This window comes from Stenella coeruleoalba (assembly GCF_951394435.1).
Source record: "Stenella coeruleoalba genome assembly, chromosome: 11".
Classification (NCBI taxonomy): domain Eukaryota; kingdom Metazoa; phylum Chordata; class Mammalia; order Artiodactyla; family Delphinidae; genus Stenella; species Stenella coeruleoalba.
The window spans coordinates 44,171,148-44,195,342 of record NC_137157.1 but is presented as its reverse complement, the minus strand read 5'-3'; positions in this window follow the sequence as shown (position 1 = coordinate 44,195,342).

Sequence of the window (24,195 nt, the reverse complement as noted above, 5' to 3'; positions counted from 1 at the left end):
GAGTTTGATATTTTATTATTTTATATTCTTACAGATTGTGTCAGTTAAAAAATATTTACCACTTAGGAAATCTCTACCCTGTTACTACAATTAGATTCCTTAAAGCCTGGAAGATGAGAGAAAAACTATAGGAAAATAAATTTAGTGGAGAAAATTAATAGAAGGACTTCCATATATAAATATATATATTAACATTAACTGAAACAAAATACATCAACCAAAGAACAATCATTTATATTCTATTTTACTGGCATAATATGTTTATGGATACTAAGATTCAAATTTTGTTATATTAACTTTTCTGAATTTGAGATTAATCTTTCAACTGCTATTGTTCTAGTGGGATTTATAAAGCACTTCTTTTGCATGTATAGTGCATCAAAACTTGCAGAATGAATGTAACTAGCTTGGAAGAAAATTCCAGACACAAAGAGGGAGCACTCTTTTAAGAAATGCTACAATAACAAAACTCTCCCTGGCAGAGAAGATAATGTGTGAAAACACACACAGTCGCAGACAGACACATACACTCTCTCTCACACACATACACATACACATTCTAAGTTGAAGAGTTTCAGAAGAGTTGAACACTGAATGTGAAAATGTTTTAATGGCACTTTAACCAATATATTTCACTTATATTTTCTTTTTAAAGTCAACAAAAGCATAACATTATTATGTCTAAAGAATCTCAATAAATATAAAAGCATGTGATAAGAAACTATTGTAGGGCTTCCCTGGTGGCACAGTGGTTAAGAATCCACCTGCCAATGCAGGAGACACAGGTTCGAGTCCTAGCCCGGGAAGATCCCACATGGCATGGAGCAACTAAGCCCGTGCGCCACAACTACTGAGGCTGCACTCTAGAGCCCACAAGCCACAACTACTGAAGCCCGCGGGCCTAGAGCTCATGCTCCGCAACAAGAGAAGCCACCGCAATGAGAAGCCTGCGCATAGAAACGAAGAGTAGCCCCCGCTCTCTGCAACTAGAGAAAAGCCTGCCTGCTGCAACAAAGACCCAATGCAACCGGAAAAAACAAAAAACAAACAAAAAAAAAACTATTGTAACATAGTTTCACTAGCAGCATCTTCTTTCTTAGCTTTACATAAATAATAGTGTTTTTTTTTACATAAATAATAGTGTTTTTTTTTTACATAAATAATAGTGTTTCTTTTCATCACTGATGACATCCTAGCTTGAATGAAATAGTGTATGCCCTTTTTATATCTAGTATTCTTGCCTCTAGAGACCTATCACCACAACACCATGTTGGAAGGTCACTAGCAGTACCCTATATTTATCACAAGGGTGAACGGTGCCCCAAGGAAGCCAGTCAGAATATTACCACCCCTTCATCACTGAGGATGTCACTCATGGTACACCCATCCTCATCAAAAAAAAGATGAGCAGTGATACAAGTCAGCCACTTAGAATATTTAAACCCCTGGTTATGACATATTTCTGAATTGGGGTCAATCAGTCTTTCCTGAGATATGATATATTGGTCTTAAAAGAGTTTATTCTGCTGGAGTCAGAAACAGTTTGAATGACTTTTGCTGGAACTGATTAAGACAATCTTCCTTGAAGATATGGAGACATATAATGAAAAAAAAAGTTAAAGAAATGTATATAAAAGCATATATGAGAGATGGAGAAAAGTAAGAGTCCATATAAGGCCCACTGGGGTCTTGGATCTAGCCATGCCTAAAGGAGTGATGATTATGATGTCTCTGGTTGATTTCATATGCTTAATTTTCAAATATAATTTAATATCTGTTTTGAATTTAAAAATATTTTTGTATTTTAATAGAGATCACATCAATTTATAGCTAAATTCAAATCGTACTAACATTTTTGTAATATTGACTTCTTTTCAGAAATGCAGTATTTAAATTTCCTTGTATTGTTCCTATTTGCTATATTGTTTCATTAGGGTAATTTCTTCCTGTAAAGGTCCTGCCAGGATTAGAACCAATTATCTAATTATATACTGAAAATATATAATTAGATATTAAAGTGGACATATGTTTAAAGTCTACACAAGAAATCAGAACAAATCTCATACTCTAAAGACTGAAAAACACCACATGCATCACAAAATCTGGAAGCACAATTTAACTCTTTTTGGTTTTTATTAACTGCCGAATGTACTCCTGTAATACATTTCCCCAGCATTTTTTGGATAAGTATTCTTTGATCACCTCTTCATATAATGATAATTTTGCAAATTTTTTTTAGCGAGAAGAAAGTATCAATTTGTATTTCTTTAGCATGGTTGATTTGAATTAATTTTTTGCTGTTAATATTTGTGACAAAAAGTAAATGTGAATCAAATTCTTCAGTAACAATTTCACAAATTTAATGAGTAGAAGAAACTTCCATTGCCCCAAACATTTCAAATCATGCTTCTCCTCCACTAAACCACGTATGTCCAAGATTGAGTGCCATTGTGTAGGAGTTTTTCTGGAAGCCTTTCTTACACCAGAATGGCTAGCAATAACTTAACTATACAGGGATATGGCTGCAATTCATATGAATAGATCCTAATAAACCCAAACAAAATGTGCCCCCAATCCTAACGGTCCCTTAGCCAGTTCCTAAAATGCATATGCCCATTCCAATGGTTCTAGTTGAAGGGGTAGAGAGATGGAGGAGGGGAAGTAGGATTAATCGTTGAGATACTATCCTCAATCATTGAATAAAAATATCTTATTTTTACAAATTCTAAAAATATATGTAACTATGTGATCACATTGTTGAGTTTCCTCCTAGGACCCTGAAATTATCCCATACAAGTGAGGATCCTGAAGTTCAAGCTTCATTACCTTCCCAGTAAATTTACCTCTAGGTCTTGCAAATAATTTTTAAGTATCTCATCTTTTATTTTAAATGTTTATGTATATATATGGCTATTTATATTTTGTAAGAAACCATCCGAGTCCTAAATTGTCTATAATATTAATAGATGTGATAGAATCGCATTCTTGATCAGTTGGTAGTGTTGTATTCCTTCATTGTGCCTATCTCTTCGTAGTAGTTGCTTCTCGCCTCATCACATATCTGTAACCATGAAGTTTTTCACCAGAACACTCACAGTCCATGCGCCAGGCCAGATGGGAGGGTCAGCTTCAACTAAGTTCTTATGGCTCCTTTATTTCAGTATTTTTTCTTTTGTCATAAGTTCCACAAAATTTCTACTATTGGGGCAACATCACTGTATCATTATGATTATTTTACTTTTCATTTTGTTTTCCTCCTAATATGCACAGAAATAAATGGTAAACAACTAAAATGATTTCTCTGTTCCCTGAGATAGTTTGGTGGAACAGAAGCACGCCACTTTAGCAGATTTTGCCAGCACTTATCCAACACCTCAGGGTGCTTACAGAACTGCTTATCTGCTTTTCTCCAAATTTGAGAATTATATTGAGCACGGCTAGTGCCCTGCCTAGATCCCCTTGGATCCTTTTTATAACTTCTGTGCATCTATCCTCAGCTTCTTTGTGCTTTGTTTTTTATGGTTTTATAAAGAGTTAGGACTTTTCTGCAAAACTGACAGAATCAATAGCTATCTCTTTGGAAAAACCAAGAGTTTCAACTCCTAGACTAAAGCACTCTTTTTTTTTTTTTTTCCCCTTGTTAAACCCAAAACCAGGGAATGTACTTTTCCAGATTTCCTCACTTTTAGCCTATCTGTTTCTGAGAATGGATAGTGGAACATTTGCCTTGTCCCACACACGTTCTCGTTTCCATGTTTCTTTGTCTTGTGACCAACCTAAGTACCTGAAACTTATAAAATTTATGCTAATGGGTAGGAGAAATTTAACCTACTGAATTTTTCCTTTTTTCTATTTTATGATGCTCTTACTTTGGGGCCATTGATAGATCAGGAGGCTACCCTTAGAGATTCAAGAAAGATGGAAGTGGCTGAGAGGTTTTTTTTATATCCCTTGAGGCAGCCAATAGTCACTGATTGACTGGTGCAGGAGTATGAATGCTAAATTCCATTGCCTTAAGGGGTTGGGGGGAAGTGAGATGTAATTTATACTTCAGGTCTCCTCAGCTGTATTAACCTGAGAACTAGAATTGGTATGATCAGGAATCACATCCATGCTTGACTTCCCCTTCTATGTCTTACTTCCCCTTCTCTCTTACTGGTTTCCCCTGGGAACACTTCCTTAGTAAATCATTGCACATTAGTTCCCATCTCATAGTCTCTTTTTAGGGAACTTGAATTAAGAAAGTGGTATTACTGAAAATTTACTAGCATTCTGTCCTTAACCAAATTCAGAATTTAGTGTTTCTTTTCATGGCTGCAATTTTTCAAAATTTTTTCCTGAAATTTCATGTGCTTCTTTGTTGTTATAGACAATACACACACACACACACACACATACATACACATACACATATACATATACATACATGCACACACACAAAGCAACTATTCTGAGGCCAGGATGAAAAATCTGGACTTGTGAGTATGTATTATCTCTGGTTAGTTTCCTATTGTCAATTCAACTTTGAACCCAGTGTATTGGAATATTATGAGTACTCAAAAAATGTTAGGAATCAATGAATGTAGTTTTGCATATTATTAATTGTGAGAATACAAATATAGTTACTAAGGGAGGGAGGCTCCTACTGGGAGATTTTCTATTCATTTTCATTTTTCTATCTCTATCTATCTATCATTTATCATTATCTATTGCAGATAGGTAGATAGGTTGTGTGATATATGTCTCTCAAGTTATAGAATGAAAGGACTAATTGGCCTATGGACATTTTATTTTTTCTCATTCTTTTAGGTTGTTAATTGAGAAATCAATAATATCACCAGTGGTTGACTTGGTTCAGTATTTCAGCTAGCTGAAGTCAGCAACTTGGTCAACCATATTGTTACCAGATTAAAAGGCCTAAATGCAATGAGCTCTGTCTATATACTTTTAATCTATTTTTTAAAAATTCTTATATTTCAGTACTTTCTAAAGTGAGTGGTTGATAAGTGACAAGTGGAAAAATAGGTTGAAGTAACTGTGTTAAAGAAAAACATCTGAAGGCACTCTATTTTGTAGAGACGGCTAGTAAAATAACAGTTATTTATTTTGAGTTTTGCTGTCCAGAGGAAAAATGTGCTGGTAACAGAAACTGGGAGAAGATATAACAGAAATGTTGATACTTTCTTCTCAGGAGAAACCTGAACTCTAGTTGAGTGGTTCCTGATCTTCTTTTCTCTTCCTCTCTGACATCTATTTTCAGATATATCACATTCCAATAAGGACACAAATTTGGATTGTCATTCTCTGTCACTGTTCCTCAAGCTATTTAATTCATGTCTACTTTTAATAAACATAAAAATCTTTCCTCCATTTTTGATACAGCTTGCCCTCCAAACTACTTCATTACTTTAAAGAAAATCACTGCTCTGTTGTAAATTTTCCAGTATTATTTTGCATTTTCACCAAAAACTTTTCATCAAATCCTAGAAAATTCAAAGATTATTCTGTTTCAGAAGAAAATCCAATGCTTGTACTATCAGAAGGGGACAACTGATAGTTCTTGCCAGTTTTATATTAGGAATACTAATAATTAAAGTAGTAGGATTGGCCATATATTTTTTCTTGCTGTTAATAGAAGAACAATCTCTATTGTGATAACTTCTATAAAGTTAAAATTAGAAAATTAAATGAAAAATTCTAATTCCTAAGAAAAGACATAACAGTACTCTTCCAAAAAAAGAATTAGGCCAATTATTGCTGGACACCATGAGTCATCAAAGAAATGCCAAAGAAATTCATAATGAAATACTACCACACACCCAATGGAAGGACTAAAATTTAAAATGCTCTCAGTATCAAGTGTTGACAAGCATGTGGAACAGCCATGCTTTCACACATTGCTGGGGCCAGTGTAAAATGGTACAACCACTGTGAAAAACTGGCAAAGTCTTACAAAGTCAAACCTTATGACTCAGCAATTCCATTCCTAGGTATTTGCACAAGATAAATAAAAATATTTGTTCACAAAAGTCTTTTATAAGAATGTACATAGAAAGAAGTCTTACTCATAATAGCTCCAAACTAGAAACAACTTAGATGTTCATCAGAATTAGAAGCACAAACAAAGGTCAAAACTATTGATACAACATTCAACAACATTTATGGATCTCAAAACACATGATCAGCGAAAGAAGACAGATGGTAAAGTGTATGTACTGAATGATTACATTTACATGAAGTTCTAGAATAATCAAGGCTAATGGATGGTGATAATCAGAACACTTGTTACCTTGGAGGAGGTACTGACTGGACACAGTTATTAGGAAACCTTCAAGGATGATGGAAAAGTCCTCTGTCTTGAGCCACATGATGGTTACACAAGTGTATATGTTTGTTAAAAATCATAAAAAGGTACACTGAAGATCTTAACTTTTCCGTGTATGTAAAATATACTAAAATTTTAAAAAAGTAATGGAGATTAAAAAGAGAAGAAAAGAAAAAAATAAATAATTTTTTTTAAAAAAGGGAAGAAAATAATTGAAATAACTGTGTGCAGTCGCTATGCTAGGCACTTTGTGTATGTTATATATTTTATCCTTACAGCAATCCAGTGAAATATATTTTCTATTTTCTAACATATAGATAAAGATATCATATTATCAGAAATATTAATTTATTTGACCAACCTATTAGAGCAAATGGAGAAGTCAGTATTCAATCTAAACTCATGACTTTTAAAGCTATTGCTTTTTCCATTACAATCATGGACTAGCTAATTAAGTCTTGTATGAAAGTAAAAATTGCAAATAGGTTGAAAGGAATATGGAAGAGGCTGTAAAAGGCTTATAAAATTACAAATAAACACAAAAACAGGATAAGCCAAAAACAAGTACTGAGAAATGGAAAGTGTAAAATTAACAGAAAACATATTATTAAAAGAAAGAAATTCACCCTTCATTGTGAGAGATTAAAATATGAATAAATAAGATGTACAATATCAAATAAATACATTATAGCAGAGACCACCAGTAAGAAGATACCAGATGGAATATGCAAGAGCAATGTGATTGATCAGAGGAGTCTCAGTACAGGGTACAACACACTTTTTGTGATTTTTTTTTGTAAGCTATTTAACTTGCCTTATTTTTCTTCATGTGTAAAAGTAGAAAATCTAATAATGAATTTTCTTACAAGACTCTAAGGATTGTGGGGAGGATTAATTAGGTAACATCCTCAGGAGCTTTGAAGATTAAAAGCATCAAATAAGTGCTAAGTATACAATATGAAACCAAAGAGGCACAATCAAAAAATACTCAAGTCAGAGAGATGAAAGGAGAAAAACAGGCTTAAAAAAGAGATGGAAGTTAAAGTTTGGAATGATATGGAAGGAGAGCAGGAGAGAAGAGTTTGGATAGAATTAACTCTAAACACACATACATGAAACCAAATATGTTTAAAATAATGTTGATATATATTAACTCATTAAGATATGACTTTCTGAAAATATGCCTCAATGTTATTTGTATTGCAACAGAAACTGAGTATTTTCTTTGCAAGGTCCTATCTATCACTTCCAAAAGCTGTCTCCTTTCATTTTTGTCAAATCTGCTTTTAGGTGTCACATGCCTATCCAGCATGAGGCCTTTGTTCCCAGATTCTACTTATCCCTATTGTCTATTCTAAATGTTTGAGATTCACAAAGTCAACCCAAAGTAAGATGGATGGGACTCAGTGACCACAAAGGGCGTCAGTGATCTGTGAAACAGGGAAATGAGCCAATCTCCAGAAAAACAACTGGATGGACTAAGAAACTCTAAAACCAGTTACTGTAGTCAGCTTTACTCTGTAATTTCTTCAAACCAAGTGAAAATTTCAAGGAGAAAACAACAAACAAACAAACTATTGTGACTTCATCAGAGAGATGGTGGTTCTTTAAAAAGTTTTGGGTTTTTTTGCATGAAAAATTTAGTTTAAATATGAATTTGGAATAGAACCAGAATATTTATCAGAAGGTACTACATAAACCACAGGTATTTTGTGAGTCTGAAGTAGAACCAGAATTTTAATGCCTGGAGTTATTAGTCCTGAGGAGGACCAGTGATAAGCAAAACCATGAGGTTGGCTTAATTTTCCAGGACTTACTTTTTTCCCCCTTCAAATGACCTTTTCACCTAAGTTTTGAATACCTGGTGCCTGACTAGTAATTCTATCACCTTCAAATTTCCAACTAGCCTTTTATGTTCACTCAGTGCATCATCCTCCTTCCTGATCTTGACTCTGAGAGCTACATTATATTTTGGCATCTTTATGCTATCAAAATTTCAATTCCTTCTCCTCTTAAATTACTTTTATGGAAAAATGTGATCTGATAAACTAATTTACACTAAGATATTATAAAAGTGCATTGGTGAGCCACATTTTTTCCTGATCCATTACAAACTACACTCAAATAGCCCAAATGCTGCTGAAGTACTTTGAGATAATTCAATAGGTTTCATCTCTACAAGCAAAACAGGAAATTTTGTAGCTTTTTAGCAGGTACTTTTGGGGTGGTAAATTAACCTAGAATCCTTCAAATCAAAAGTTCTTTTCAAGCCAGAAACACAAAAAGTATTTACTAAATTATTCCATTTATTAAATTTCAAAGATACATAGAACTCACCTATGGTGTTGTAAGAAGTCAGGATATTGGTTACCCTTGATTAGAAGGGGGACATGAGGGCTTCTGGGGTAATGGTCTGTTTCTTGATCTAGTGCTGACTACATAAATGTGCTCACTTTGTGAACAGTTATTGACTTATACATTTATAATTTGTGTACTTTTCTGTATTAGTATTATGTTTCAATTTAAAAAAAAAAGTTCTTTTCTATATATGGCTAGTTCTCCTTAAGATGACCTGTAAAATAAATCTTAAAAAGCCATAACTTATTTGAGTCCAGTGTTTAGGCTACCTTTTCATGAATCTTTCCCTGATCCTCTACCTCTGTTGAAAGTAACCCTGTAGTTATTTATGTACTTTCTTACCCTGTCTTCTGAACTATGAATGATAGTATTATATCTGATTCATCTTTGTATATACAATGGTGATGCATACAGTATATCTGTCAGATTAGGAAACTGACACTATATTACTAAAACAGCTTTAAGTGCCTAATAAATGTTTTTTGAATGTTTGAATGATGCAATGAATGAAGGATGGGTGAGTGAAGCAAATATAGCCATTATTCAGGGAACTATCCCTTGATGTTTCCAAAGACAAATTAGGATGTCAATGGATTATATCCTGCATCACAGTTCTGGACATGTATCTTTCCAGCTTGAATACCTCTAAGACTCCCATTGCATACTAAAATGCAAACTTCCCAGACAGAAATTAAAAGTTTTCCAGAAACTGGGTTCAAATACACTGTTCACCTCAACTGGTTATTGTATACACTTAAGTGCCCAGGGAAGGCATTTTAGCTGAACTAGATTTTGGCTATTTCTTCATGATGCCATTAAGTCGCTCATCCTTCACTCTATTTTAAATGCAGTTACCTTATTCTCCTTCTTACATACCTGTCCAAATTTATAATATTTAGTAGTCCTTCTGTGAAATATTTTTTATTCCCTTCTTAATGCACCTTTCACATCTATTTCATGTTATTTGTGGTTTATTTCTATTGAGGGTGAGGATCATGTCATATCCATCTCTGTACATGCTATTTCTTTCAGTGCAGTACCTGTGATGTGGCTTCCCCTGAGGGATCATAGTGGACTCATCCCAGTAACACTGGTCACCAAATTTCAAGGAGCTAAGGAAACTGAGCCGAGTCCTGCCTTGTATAAATGACTGCGTACACAATCACCCTGAGATCAACAGTCTCCTGAAATTACTTCAAAGCCAAAAAGTAATATAAAGCTGGTAAGCCTGTAATAAATTTGGAGGAGATGTATATCATAAATTGTTTTTCGTGGCTGAGAAAATTATAGGTGTATTCAAAAGCTGACTGATGAAGCTAAAAGAAATATTTCAAAGAGGGCTTTGGAACAAGGTATAACTGTGCCAAGGGATTCTGTGTATGATTACAATAAACAGAAAAAAACAATTAATATATTTATCTAAGCAGCTAATTTCCTCCCAGAAGAAAAATGGCACTTAATTAATTTGGCTGAATAGGACTCCTAACTGTGAATTCTCAGCTATGCTGCTTAATGGGGTCACCTAGAAGACCAGCTAGAAGTACAGAAGCTATTGAAGAGAAGAATTGGAAACACTATGTATACCAAGAACCTTCTAATTAGAGGCAATTATTTGTAAACTTATTGTCCTGTTTTAAATGTATTATTAGAGATACCTATCTAGAGGGGAAGTGGTACACAAAGGGAGTTGGATTAAATGTAAGAAGGTAGTTCAAGTTCTATTGCTTTGGAAGGAACCTGCTAACTAACTCCTGGTTGTCTCTGGCCCCATCCCACATCCCCCTGCTAGCAGTGCGAGGTGGGTCACCCCTGAATTTTATCCTTTCTATCTTATATAAAATGAAGATAGTTAGGTTGATAAAAATATATGAAAGGATAGAAAAACTTCTAGCCATGCCCAGGAGCCATTGAAATCATTTTTTTCTGAATGTAATATTTTAGAAAGCTTCAGAAGAATATTTTCAATAGCAATAGCAAAAGCCTTGCTTTGATGTTAGATCAGAGATACCCAACTTTAGTGGTCAAAGTCAGAGAGTATCTAGATAAAACTCAAAATATTAAAGGACACTAAATACAAATGTAGGTAAATTCCAATGACTAATTTACGTTGGATCTGCATTTTGGGCTTTTCTGCTAAAGGAACTTGGGTCAACTATGTCTTTAAATTAAACTTGTGTTTGGATAGGCTTTGGAAAGGGGCATAAGTATTTATAGAGTGACAAATTAACTTATCAAGATCATCAAATATTTTCTTTTTGACACTGTTTTGTGTCTGTGCCAGATAAACATGTTTGTTTGGTATGTAGTTAGAAATTTATGACATTTAGGGAAAGTCTGATCTATAGTACTAGGAAAGCCAGAGGGCTACTTGTATAAAGGGAGGCTCTAGGGCGATAGAAATATGCATCAACAAACAAAAAAAGAAAACACTTTGCATATCTTGCAAATATCGTCTGAGGCAACAAATAATAGTGCACTGATCTATTATGTTGCTAAGTGTTTCTGCTTTATATTCTCCCTCCACTGAAGCAAGTCTTAAGGTGCTAATAGAAACAATGAAGAGAAAAGAAAAGCCTTGGTGAGCATAAAAAGGTCCAAAACTGAAGGAAACACTTTCAAGAGAGATTTTTGTTTGTTTGTTTTAGGAGAATAAAAGAGGTTAATCACAGCTTCCATGACAGTTTATTCAATACTTGGAAATTCTAACAACCTAAGCAGGAGATGTGACATACTACTTACCTAAGGCTCCTTTCTTCCTACACTGCTTAACTCTAAATAATCAACTCACTATAGTGAAAATCTGACCTGAATTTAGAGAGCATTTTCATTTCCCTCACAGACAGTCCTGTTGGAGGTACAGGATAACAACTATGATTTGGCAAATATTTCCTATGTGTAGTTATAGTTTGATTTTGAAATCATCTATAACCCATATCACTATGGGATCCAGTTGACTACAAAAATAGATATACATTGTGAAATATTATGTTTGAGATATTAATTACCAATGCGTGTATGTGGTAGTTAATAGCCATCAAAAGTTTAAAAAAATAAGTAGGCAGTACTTTCGCTGAAATTTAAACAAACTCGTTCCAAATGCATCTGTCTCTAAGGCACTCATAGAAGAGAAAAATATTCTTGTATAGAATGCTGACTCTGCCAGGCACTGTTCTACACTGATAATCTATTGAAACATTTTTTTTCATATTATTGAGTACATTTTTAAACAAAATCGTTTTTTTTCAGCTAATTCTATTGTATGGTTGTAACATATGGCATTTAACAATTTTCCTCTTTTGAAAAGTTACGTAGGTGGCTTCTAATTTTATCATATTGTAACAATGCCATTTTGAGTATTCTCAAGAGGAAAAACATGCCATTTTCTTCCTGGTTTTGGGGGGGAGGGGGAGGGGGGTTCCTAGATGTAAATTTGCTATAGTAAATGTACATTTAAGGTTTGATAGGTATTATATAATTTCCCTTCAAAAACTTTCATCCCTTGTCTAGCTATCCCATGTCTGGTGAAGGGTCTCTCCAGAAAAGGATTTAAGCATAAACGTTCCATTTTACCCTTGCCATACCTAATAGAATTGTCTACCCACAATCTGCTGAGTTGCGATGTTGAATAAATTGGGTTCTAGCATGGTCATTGATACTCTGTTCTCCTCTTTTCCTCCTCACTGCTTCATATCAATCTCATTTCCCATGTATGTGACAGTCTTCTCTACTAGAAAATAATATCCCTTTCTTTTTGAGTGTTTTATTCATTTTTATTTTCCTTCAGCTCATAGCACAATGTTTTGAAAATTCTAAATATTCAGCATATACTTGCTGAATAAAAATCAGCCATGGAAAATATGTCCTAGTGCATATACATACACCAGAATATATACTTATATACATGTAGACATATAAATTGATATAAAAGTTTATATATTTGTATAAATATTTTTATATAATTTCATATAATACTAGAATAATAATTCTTTTCTAAGTCACATAGTGAATATTTTAAGCAGATATTGAGTTGTAAATCTCAGAAGCCTAAACAGAAATGACATTTTTAAGAGATTCTTTCTGTATTTGCAAAGACAACCAATGCCCCCTTAGATGTTTCTATCTGCAAAGGAGCCAAATTTAGATAAAGAGAAGTAAAAACCCTTAGAGTGTTTCATTAAATGAAATAAGTTAGATCAAAATAATTTCACTGGAAGTGTGATAAAAACTTGTTCATGCCAAACACCCAACAGAGATTTCTGCCTCTTTGTAAAGTTTTCTGGCTCTGCATACCTGGATAGAACCTGATAGTAACTTCCTGGCATCATCTTCTGGGCTTGCTCAGAGTAGAGCTGTGATTTTTCTAGTATTACAGCTGATGGTTGACAGCTAATCCTAATGGAAAAGCAATGCCACATTTGCTAATCCTAACAGAGAAGCTAAATCACTTTCACTTTCAATCTGGAAATACAAAATCAGATGAGTTTTTTAAAACAAGATGCCACTCTAAATTCTATCCCAGTAAATAAAGATTGTGTATATTTATCTATAAACATAAATATTTCAAGTCACTTGCTATGTTTAAGAATGTACTTGAAGTCACTTTTCTCCCATGTTATAAAAAAGACAGCAATTTTCACAACTCTATTTAAAAGGGTCAATAAAATGTATCACAAACTATTAAAGAATTGATGACTATTTCTTAACCATAGACTAAGCACTTTATTCTCTTTTTTCCTTAAATTTTCAGATTAAATTGTGAAGCTTAAAATTTATAGGATAAATATAAATTCATATATTGTTTTCAAAATTTCTTTTTTGGAACAAGCTAGTATAAGGAACCATATAGCTAATTTATATAATTATTAAATAAAAGTCATTGACAGCTAAGATTTGTATAATATTTCACACATTAGGAAAAATTTTCTCATACATATATTAGAGCAATCCACAAATGAGGAATATTTTATTAGAGTATACATTTTGGCATTGCAGATGAAATCACCCACATCATGAAAGGGTTGGGCCCATTGTGTAGTGTAGTGGAAGTTACTCATACTGGATCACTAGACCAAATTATTAAATTTTCAAGAATTTTACTGGCTAGTTGGCAGATGTTGGTAACCAAAAATGGGCCATGTTGGGGGTATTTACACCATGGAAATTGGCACAAAGTAGAGCCCACTCCACTCCACCCCAATCCATAACATTTTAAACATTTACCAGCACATCGGTGGGTTAGTCTATATTCTATGATCCTTGCTATTAACAAAATTCTAAAATTGCTTTACTTCCCTTTTTTTTATGCACAAAATAGAAGCCTTAATAATCTATTTATAAAACAGTGACTATCTGAGAACTAATAAATGGTGAAGTTAAGATTAAAATGCAAGATTCTTTATTAAAAAATAGTCATTTATACTACAGTTTTACTGCTTATACTAGTGGAGAATAAGTTTTAAAGGTGCTGGACTACTGGATGGAAAAGGAGTTTCTGTTCTCACGGATTTTTTAGTCTAAATGTCTTCATATTTTTCTTCTTTATATTATGCAGAAATAAAATTAGAAATCAATAAAAAAGTGAGAATACTTTTTATTAAATATTTGATTGAGAACATAAAATCTTGGTAAAATCAATGGTACATGACCCAGATATCATACCTCTGGGATTTAATTTCAAAACTCATTTGTAAAATAAGAAAATTTGAAATAAATTATATATAAGGTCTTTTATGACAGCAAAAAATCTATGATTCTTTTGGTCAAATAGATATTTATAATAATACCCTGCATATATTTTCAACATTCCCATATATTTTGGATGCTTTACTAATAATGCCCATGTCTTGCTTCTGCATATAATGAGTCATTGTCCGTGGGGAAGATATTTTTTTTAGGTGCATTATGGAAAGTTAGGGGCATCTTATAATACATATAGTTATGCCCTCTTCCATCAAAAATTATTTAGATAAAACATCACCTTGTTGTAAGGCTTTCTTATAGCCATCATGCTGAACTTGAGTAATTGGTTTATAAGATATTCATAATTAAATACCCAAATAAGAAGCTTTTATCAAATGGTAAGAAAAAACTCTGATCTGACACTTTTTAGAATAGCTAGAATCATGGCTTAGGTGGAGCTAAATGGATAGGGTACTCATTAGATCTCAGATGCAGCATAACATAGGAAAATGCTGAGTTCAACTGAGGTATATTTTTGAAAATAAAGAGCTAAAATTATGCATTTTAAGTATGTGGTACAGTTTTTTTCCTACATTCAAAAGTATATATAAAAATCGAAGAACTAAACAAATGGAAAGATATTCCATGTTCATGAATAGGAAGACTCAACACTGTCAAGATGTCAGTTCTTTTTAACATATCTATAGATTTAATACGATCTCAATCGAAATCCCATTAAGTTATTTTGTGGATATTGGCAAACAGATTCTAAAGTTTTCATGGGGAGCAAAAGATCCAGAATAACCAATACAATACTGAAGAAAAAGAACAAAGTTGGAGGTGTGACACGACCTAAATTCAAGACTTACTATAAAGCTACAGTAATCAGGAGAGCATGGCATTGGCAAAAGAATAGGCAAATAGATCCATGGAACAGAATAGAGAGCCTAGATACAGACTATGTAAATATAGTCAATGCATACAAAAGAAGTAGAGATAGTCTCCTCAGCAAACAGTACTAGAACAGCTGGTCATCCACATGCAAAAAATGAATCTAGACACAGTCCTTACGCCTTTCACAAAGTTTAACTCAAAATGGATCATAGACTTAATTGTAAAACATAAAACTATAAAACTCTGCTTTGTGCCAGTCTCAGCCTATCATTAGTGACGCTATTGGCTAGAAATGCCTATGTACCCTTGCCTGGGGCCTTTGGTGAGCCTCACAGACATTTCCTATTTCAAAACCAATGTTGTGGCTGGACTGGCCCTTGTGGTTCTTATTATGATTGCAAGAGACCCTCAGCAATAACCATAAGGGAACTCTGAAACAAAGCAAAGTTTATTACTCATAGGTCCTGGAGAATACACAGCACACAGTATGGGAACACAGCAAGATCACAGCGGGAGACAGAGAGATTGAGAGATACAGAGAGAGAGAGAGAGAGAGAGAGAGAGAGAATGCACTAGTGCAGGCCTGGGGTTCTATTTCTACTGGGGTTAAGGGTAAAGGGCCAGAGTTTTGCGGGTTCACTCTTTACTGGTGAATTTGAAACACAAGAGCAGGAATTAAAGCATGAGAAGGGAAAAGCAAATGGCCAGTTTGTTATCTAAGCCATCTAGAGATCACTAAAACAAAGAAAACTTCTGGGTGGGGCAGCCTGCTCTTCATCTAGTCCTGTAGCTGGCATTGTGTTTATCTGAGCTGTCTTTGAAGTGAATGCCTTGGCAATCAAAAGCTTAAAGTCAGACACATTACATTACAATTAAAGAAAACAAAACAAAACTCTCAGGCACTTACACTACAAACTGCTAGAAAATAACAAAAGAGAAAACCTAGATGGGTATGGCAGTGCCTTTTTAGATACAACACTAAAGGTACAATCCATGAAAGAAGTAATTGGTAAGTTGCACTTTCTTAAACTTAAAAACATCTGCTCTCTGAAAGACACTGTCAAGACAATGAGAAGGTAAGTCATGGAGTGAGAGAAAATATTTGCAAAAGACATATCTAGAAAAGGACTGTTATTTAAAATAACGAAGACCTCTTAGAAGTCAATAATAAGAAAACAAACAAAGTCTTTGGCCCATTTGCTAATCAGGCCAAAGACTTTAACAGACAGCTCACCAAAGAAGATATACATATGGCAAATAAGCATATGGAAAGATGGTGGGAGAGATAAATAGGCAGAATACGGAGAATTTTCAGGGCAGTGAAAGTACTACGTGTGATACTGTAATGACAGACACATGACATTGCATATTATACATAGAATGTATAATGCCAAGGGGGAGCCATAATGCAAACTATGGACTTTGGGTTATTACGATATGCCAATGTAGGTTTATCAGTTGTAACAAATGTTCTGCTCTGGTGTGGGATGCTGATAATGGGGGAAGGTTATGCATGTGTCGGGGCTGGGAGTATGCAGGAGATCTCTGTTCCTTCCCTCAATTTTGCTGTGAACCTAAAAGTGCTCTAAAGAAGTCTTAATATAAAAAAAAAAATGATAAAAACTGATCTCTATTCAGTAATATCTTGTAATATCAGAGATCCAAATATCTTTAAGAAAATTTTTAAGGAGATAAAATTAACATTTCTCTCCTTAAACCAGGGCAACGTGGTCTCACTTTGTACCTTAATTTTAGATGACCTTGATCTTGTCCTGGCTCTCTGTCTGAGTCTCTCCACAGGGTAAGAAATTTTCAGAGACAAGAGCTCATGCCCATTTAGAAAGTGGATTCTTTTTTTTTTTTTTTTCCGGTATGCAGGCCTCTCCCGTTTCAGAGCACAGGCTCCGGATGCGCAGGCCCAGCGGCTATGGCCCACAGGCCCCACCGCTCCGCGGCATGTGGGATCTTCCCGGACCGGGGCACAAACCCGCGTCCCCTGCATCCGCAGGCGGACTCTCAACCACTGCGCCACCAGGGAAGCCCAGAAAGTGCATTCTTACTCCTAGACTTCACTTTAGGTACTAGGACCACAGAATCCCCTGCCCTAACAGCCATGAACCAGATTTAGGTCCCACACAGTCTCAGTCTTGCATCTTAACTTGCAAGTGTGGACCATTTACTGGTGTGCACACCCCTAAATCCACGGGTTGGCCTGTAGATATTTGCAGAGGGTGTAGATGAAGATTGCACCTGAGATCTGGAGTACCAATGCATGATGGTGAGACCATTCATGGTGGAGAAAAAGGGAGGCTGTTAGTGAAGGGAAAAAGAAATACATAGGTGATGAAGGTGGAACATAATGTAGGTAGAAGCCCAGAGTTGCACTGTCTGGAAGGCCAGATTCTGGTACAGAATTCCAAGGAGATTTTCAAACCTGGTCTTCCAGAACATATGAAGGTATTTGTATCAAAGTAAGAAGATAGAATAACTTTTACTAACAATTTTTCAGCTTGATATATAACTTTTTGACATTTAGACTTACAATTTGTGAGCCTCCATTTTCACTTTTGTTCTGGGATGCACAGATTTTAGGGATGTGCTTGCCATGAATATTGTTAAGAACACTTTGTCTCCTCCAGTTTTCCTTACATACAGGCCTATGGGAAGAAGTGAGGAAGGTATGATTGTTTTGAATCTACTTGTTCAATAAGTTGCAAAATTCTTTTCTGACTCTCTCATACAACCTGTCTACTTAGAGTTCATTTCCTGTGCAGCTCTCTATATCACTGGAATCTGTTTGGCAATACAGTTGATGGAAATATAGCACATGGACATGTCCCAGCTGCCTCAACAACTACAATCTAGTATCATAAATGTATGTAACTTCTACTATCTAGAATTACCAGTTCTTGAATTTCTGAAATTATACAAATAGCAAGTAAAAATTTAGACAGTCAATCTGTGATATGTGTGCTTCAGTTTGGAATGGTGATGCCTTCAGAAAAATAAAACCAGGAAATTATCCAGGCAAGTTAATTAAAAATAACTTAGTGAATTTTATATTTCATTGTCTTTTGAAGGTAGTTTTCCTAAAATTCATACAGAAAATTCTGTCAAACTATCTCTCAGAAGAATAAAATTTAAACTATGTTATGTTTGCTATCGAGAAACAGGATTAAATCGCCTCAGAACCTTTCTAGAAACAAATTTCTTATGGGTACAAAAAGAACAGTGTTTGTTTTGTTCTGATGTTTAGAATCAAAATATGTCTCTAATTTTGTTGGTTAATGATTGTCTTGGTTCACACACTTTGTGTCTACTTCCAGATATTGTGTTCCCATACAATGGCAGAGTTTTAGAAACAAATGTTTTACATTTAACATTACCATCTCTTCCTATTGCTTTCATTTCACAACTATAGTGTTCATTGAAAAAAAAAGTTGGTGTAGAAGTACAATGTTTTGGGAAAAGAAAATCCCTCAACAAGGTGAAATAAATGTTAAAGAAAATAATACGGGGTTAAAATGGGTCCTCATTTCAGGTAAATAACCTCAGAGCCACAGGTACATGTTAAATTTGAAATATATATTGTTACATCTTAAATACTGCTTAAAGATTTTAATGTTGTACATAATAGAATGACAATGAGTGTTACTACGTGACCTCAGATATCTTGTTGGCTTACAAGACTGGGAAACTAATGACCGTTTACTAAGATTAAGACTGAGTGTTGAGAATTTGAGGGATTTTTGAACAAGTGAAACAGAATTCAGGAAACACAGTACATATATTTGTAAATAACTAGGCAGTAGATTGTTCTTAATGTCTCTCTGCTTTCTTTGTCCAGTCTTCAGATCTATGAAGAGGCTGATCAACCACATTGGACTAGAACAAATGCCCCTAGGTAGTCCAATAAATCAGTCATGGAACCAGTATGGGAGCTATTTTGCCCCTAAGTCAGGCAAGGAATATCACCACTGTTAGTAATTCCACAACAAGGGCCATGCAAACTCCATTAATGAAAGTATGACTGAGTGAGCAGAGAAATTCCTATTAACCAAGACTGTGGGGATGAGTCAGTGAGATCAGTCAGATTTCTTGTGTGACCATCTTACTGTCTTGATATAGCAATGCCTATATTTGAAATGCATTGACAATTTCACATGAGATTGTAATATTTCAATACAAAAAAATCATATGGTGGGAACACTATTTTGTATTGTTTTGAAAAACATATTTAGAATAACAACTTTTTGAAGTCTTATGAGTGTATGGTTTTGAAATGTTTTCAGTAATAAAAAGATTTTCTAATTATCATTTATATAACTTTTTCTGAAGATCTCAGAGCAATACAGTTATGCGAGGTCTTTGTAATTTGCGAGTTTTATATCATAATGCAGGAACAAAAAAAAGTCCTTGTGAGCTTAAGTAACTGTTAAATTGAAAACACTGAGTTAAATTTAAAGAGGTATGTATTCATGTTTGATAAAACTACATGATATATTACTTTGAATGTTGAGATCCATAGAAAATCACTTCAATAGATTTAAAAAAATGTGCAAAGCCTCTGAAGTTAATACCACTTCAAAGTCGAAAAGCTATATGCCTTAAATGGTATAGGATTTTTCTACAGAATGCCATTAAATTTTTAATTTTACAACTATGTACAAACTGTAGGATGATCTCACATTTGGAAACATACCAAAAATTAGGAGATGCTGTTTTTGAAAGTATGGTAGGAAAATATACATTGCATTTCCATGGTGTGATTTTTTTAGAAATCTAAAACCTGAATTTGGAGAGTGAAAAAAAAAGATTTCAGAAACTATTTTCCACTTTATCAACTATATGTGCTATTGGAAAGTCTTTTAAGTCCATTTCAAGCTTTCAAAGTTCTTTTAAATTATTTTAAATTTAACTCCCACATTAAATATTAATCTTATGAAAATATATAGGAATAATTACAGATTTAAATAAAAATAGTTCTTGGATGTAAAATCAAATTTTGCCCCCTCTGCCCATCCCAAAAAATGACTCAAAGCCGGCAGTCCACTTACTGTTGAGTGTGATATCATTCATTTCTGCCAGTCTCCAGAACATTTGCCCTTTAGGTCACTTCACTGCCCAATTTAAGGGTCTGACCAGCCCAGCCTGATTCTTTTCTTCAAGAACAAAGCTATATTTTTTCAAATGTTACATATTTATTTTTATTTACTGTTTATTCATTTATCTCTTCGTTTATTTTACTTAAATTTAGCTCTGTCTCCCCCTGCCCTTTTTCTTGGTAATTGATGTAACACTACTGTCCCTCCTACCATGTTTTCCAAGAAGTAAGGGAAGTCATTAACATATTGTCATACTGTTGTTTCCATATAAAGGAGCATTGCCCACTGGTGATAGTCAATCACGCATTTGCTTATCAGGTAACTTTTCTATTTACTTTTAAGGTCGGTTTAGAATATTTGCCACTCTGTAAGGGAACCCTTTGAGTACTTAGGGTACTCAGTACCTGTGCCTGTTCAAATCTTGTAATGATATGAAATAGCTCAAAAAAAGCCTTCGAAAGAGTTGGGTGCTGCCATTCTTACTTATCAGTAGAGTTGCTATGAGATTAATGTAAATCCATATTCAAAGTATGTAGTCATCTGCACATAAATTCCAGCTAATTCTTTATAATGCTAAAAATATGTTAAATGCTTTATTTAATTTGGTTAAAATGGAACATGTCTTAACAGTGTAATAATTTTTTTTAAATGGCCTTTGGAATGAGCATGGCAATCACACCAAAGCTGAGGATGCAGAATTGATCTAAGATACATGGTCATTCTCTTGGTAAATACATTAAGCATATAAGATAGCTATGATATGTATTTTACCAAGAAAATGACCTGATTGACATTTTAATATTTAATTGTAGTATGATAGTCTTGTTTATAAAAAGTTATATTTTTATCTCAAGTAATATTTGATTTCATAAGTTAGTTAACTGGGCAGGTTGAATACATATTGCACAAGGGCATACTAATGCAATTAAAAATTAGCTTAGGCAAAAATTGTCATGAAAAATGTATAATGTGCTACCAGCAAAGATTACTTCTGTGTTTACTATGCTTAATATTGATTCTTCAAAGACATGTTTCATAACCAAGTTCTTTTTTAACTTAATTCTTTTTTGGTATAAAATATTATTTGAATTCAAAGATAACTCTATATTTAACAAAAAGGCTCATATGTCAACATTTACTGACGTGGTTAACTTTCATACCATTATTTAAAACTTAAGGACAAAGAGGTTAAGGTTTTTTAAAAGATTCATTTGTAACTAGGCATATCTTTAAAAAAAGTTTTAGTAGCCCACCAGCAGAGATCTGATTTATTAGATGTTGGTTAGACCAAAGATGTACATTTTACCAAGCAATTCACATGGTTCTGATGAAGATAGTTTCTATACCACACGTGATAAAATAAAGTTCAAACAATAGAACATGATTTTTAGGACCAAAAAGGAAACAAAAAAATGTATTTGTATTTTCTGATATCTCTCTCTGTGAATAGGCTTTTAATAAATATTCAGCTAGGAGTCCCCCATTTTCTTTGCAGATCATCAATGCTCATAAGCTATCTCCTTCCACTCCCCATTTATTTACTTCATTCTGTTTTCAGTGAGAAAATTAATTGCATTACATTGGGCAACCATTATTAGCACCTTTAATTTTCCCATCCCTGTCTCTCTCAATTCAGGAGTGGTTACCAATGAAACAATAGGTTTGATTGGGAGGATGCACCCTAAATCTTATTTTTGAATCTAGGCTGACTGTGTCTGACCAGGAAAGGCTCTGAATGACAATCTTATCTCCTGCTGTTTAGAAAACAGAGAAGTTGGCTTTTCCATCTCTCTGAGTCTGCTGATTCTCAGTAATTTAGATTACAGGCCACAGGCAGAAAGACCCTTGTTTCCATCTCTGCCTGCAAACTGACAGATTCTTGCCTGGGCTTATCTCTTTTCTATAGAATTTTGCATTTTTCCATCAGAATTCTGTGTTTTTCCATCCTCTTCCCCTACAGCTACAAGTTCAAAGGCATTTGGTGTGACTCCCAATTATTACAGGTTATAGTTCACCAAATGTTTTTCCTCAGGACAAATGTCACAAGCATATCAGCATATACTATATCCTTTCTTCTACCAGCTGTCACGTACCAAGACAATTTTTTAAATTTTTATTGGGGCACAGCCCCTCTTCCAGGTACCAATTTTGGAAGTAGAATTCAGACTATACTGCTAGAACAAGAAACCCCACATTTAGTGGTTTGAATGATGTAGGAATTTACCTCACACAAAACAGTGCAAAAATGAATTTTCCAGAACTGGTGGAAATGACCTGGTCCAAGAAAACATTTAGGGATGCAGATTTCTTTCATCTTGCTCTATCATCTTCAAGTGCTCTGTACTTGGTCATATCATCACTGTTGGCTAGCATTCATATCTCTGCCCAGACCAGAAGAAAGTGAATGAGGAAATCCACTGTTGGTGGCTTTATAGTTAAGGTGACAATCCAAAAGTTGCTCACCTGATTTCGTCACATATACCAGTGGCCCAAAGAGAGTATATGGGTGTACCTATGCTAAAAGAGGCTAAGTAATATATCTTTCTGGGTTATTATGTGGTAACTAAAACTTGGGAGCCCCATCGTTGAAGGGAGTAAAGGAGGGAATAAATGCAAGAAGACAATTTGCACTCAATGCCAAAAGAAACTACAGTTTGGCTTTAGTATTTCCTAGTCTATCAAATACAAGCCCTTCTGAATAGCTTTCTAGCTCCCAATGCTTGCTTTACCACTTGTCTATCCTCACTTCTGGAATAGTTTTACTAAGTTCTTAGGAACACTCATTCCTCCCTTTGTGTTTTTAATCATGGAATTTTTTCTAATACCTCCACTCATTCATCTTCATCATCTTCAAAACCTGATTTGAAATTTGTCTTCTCCACAAAGTACCTGATTATTCTGCATAATTTCTTACATCATCACTTTTTACTATGTTTATTTCCACTTATGAAGATGTTACTTTAATAATTTTAACTCATTTCACATTTATATGCCATCTTCCAGCTAGACTGTAGACACTTCAAGGACAAGGATAAAGCGCTTCTTTTGAAAACACCAATAATATGAAGAAGTGAGGTAAATGTTCCTTGCTGGAAAAGCGTCCCTCCTATGACAGGAATTTTTGGGAGAAAATCACAGTGTTTGAGAATGAGAATGCCTTTACTATTTCTGCTATGTAACCAGCTGTGTGATCTTGGACAAGTAACCTGATATTCTGTGCTGTTATTGTTGTTATGCTAATGATGAACTCTAACAGCTTTGACAGCAGAGTTCTTTATGACTAAGTTTGGTGACTATGGCATACTGGTTATTCAGTTTTATCATTTACCATGCTTAATAGTATCATTTTTCTATGTAAAAGCTCATATTGTTTATAATTAATTTACATGTGTTTTGTTTTTCATGATATCAGGCAACATTGGTACAAGTATCAATGTGTGCTACTGTCAGTGTACGAGCTGCTAATGATAATGCTCAACTGCTTTCGCTATGAAACTCTAGAGTCATAAAAATTTCACATTTATCTGTTAAAAATAAATTTACTATTTATTTACTAAATGAGAAACCATCTGATTAAACAAATAGGTCGTCTACTGTGACCTAAGGCCCAACAAGTCAGAATTTGTAAAACCAAAAGTGAACCAATTCTATACACAGTTCATGCTAACTCGGCACTTTTACACAGAATAATTAGTGTAAAATGATATGCTAAGGTTATTTGGTCTCTAATGTCCCTTCTAGCAATAACATTCCATGATTCATACTGCAAAAAGTAAAAGTTTCTTTATACTTTTAAATATTAGTGTGATATATTCACATTATTATTTTTCTAGT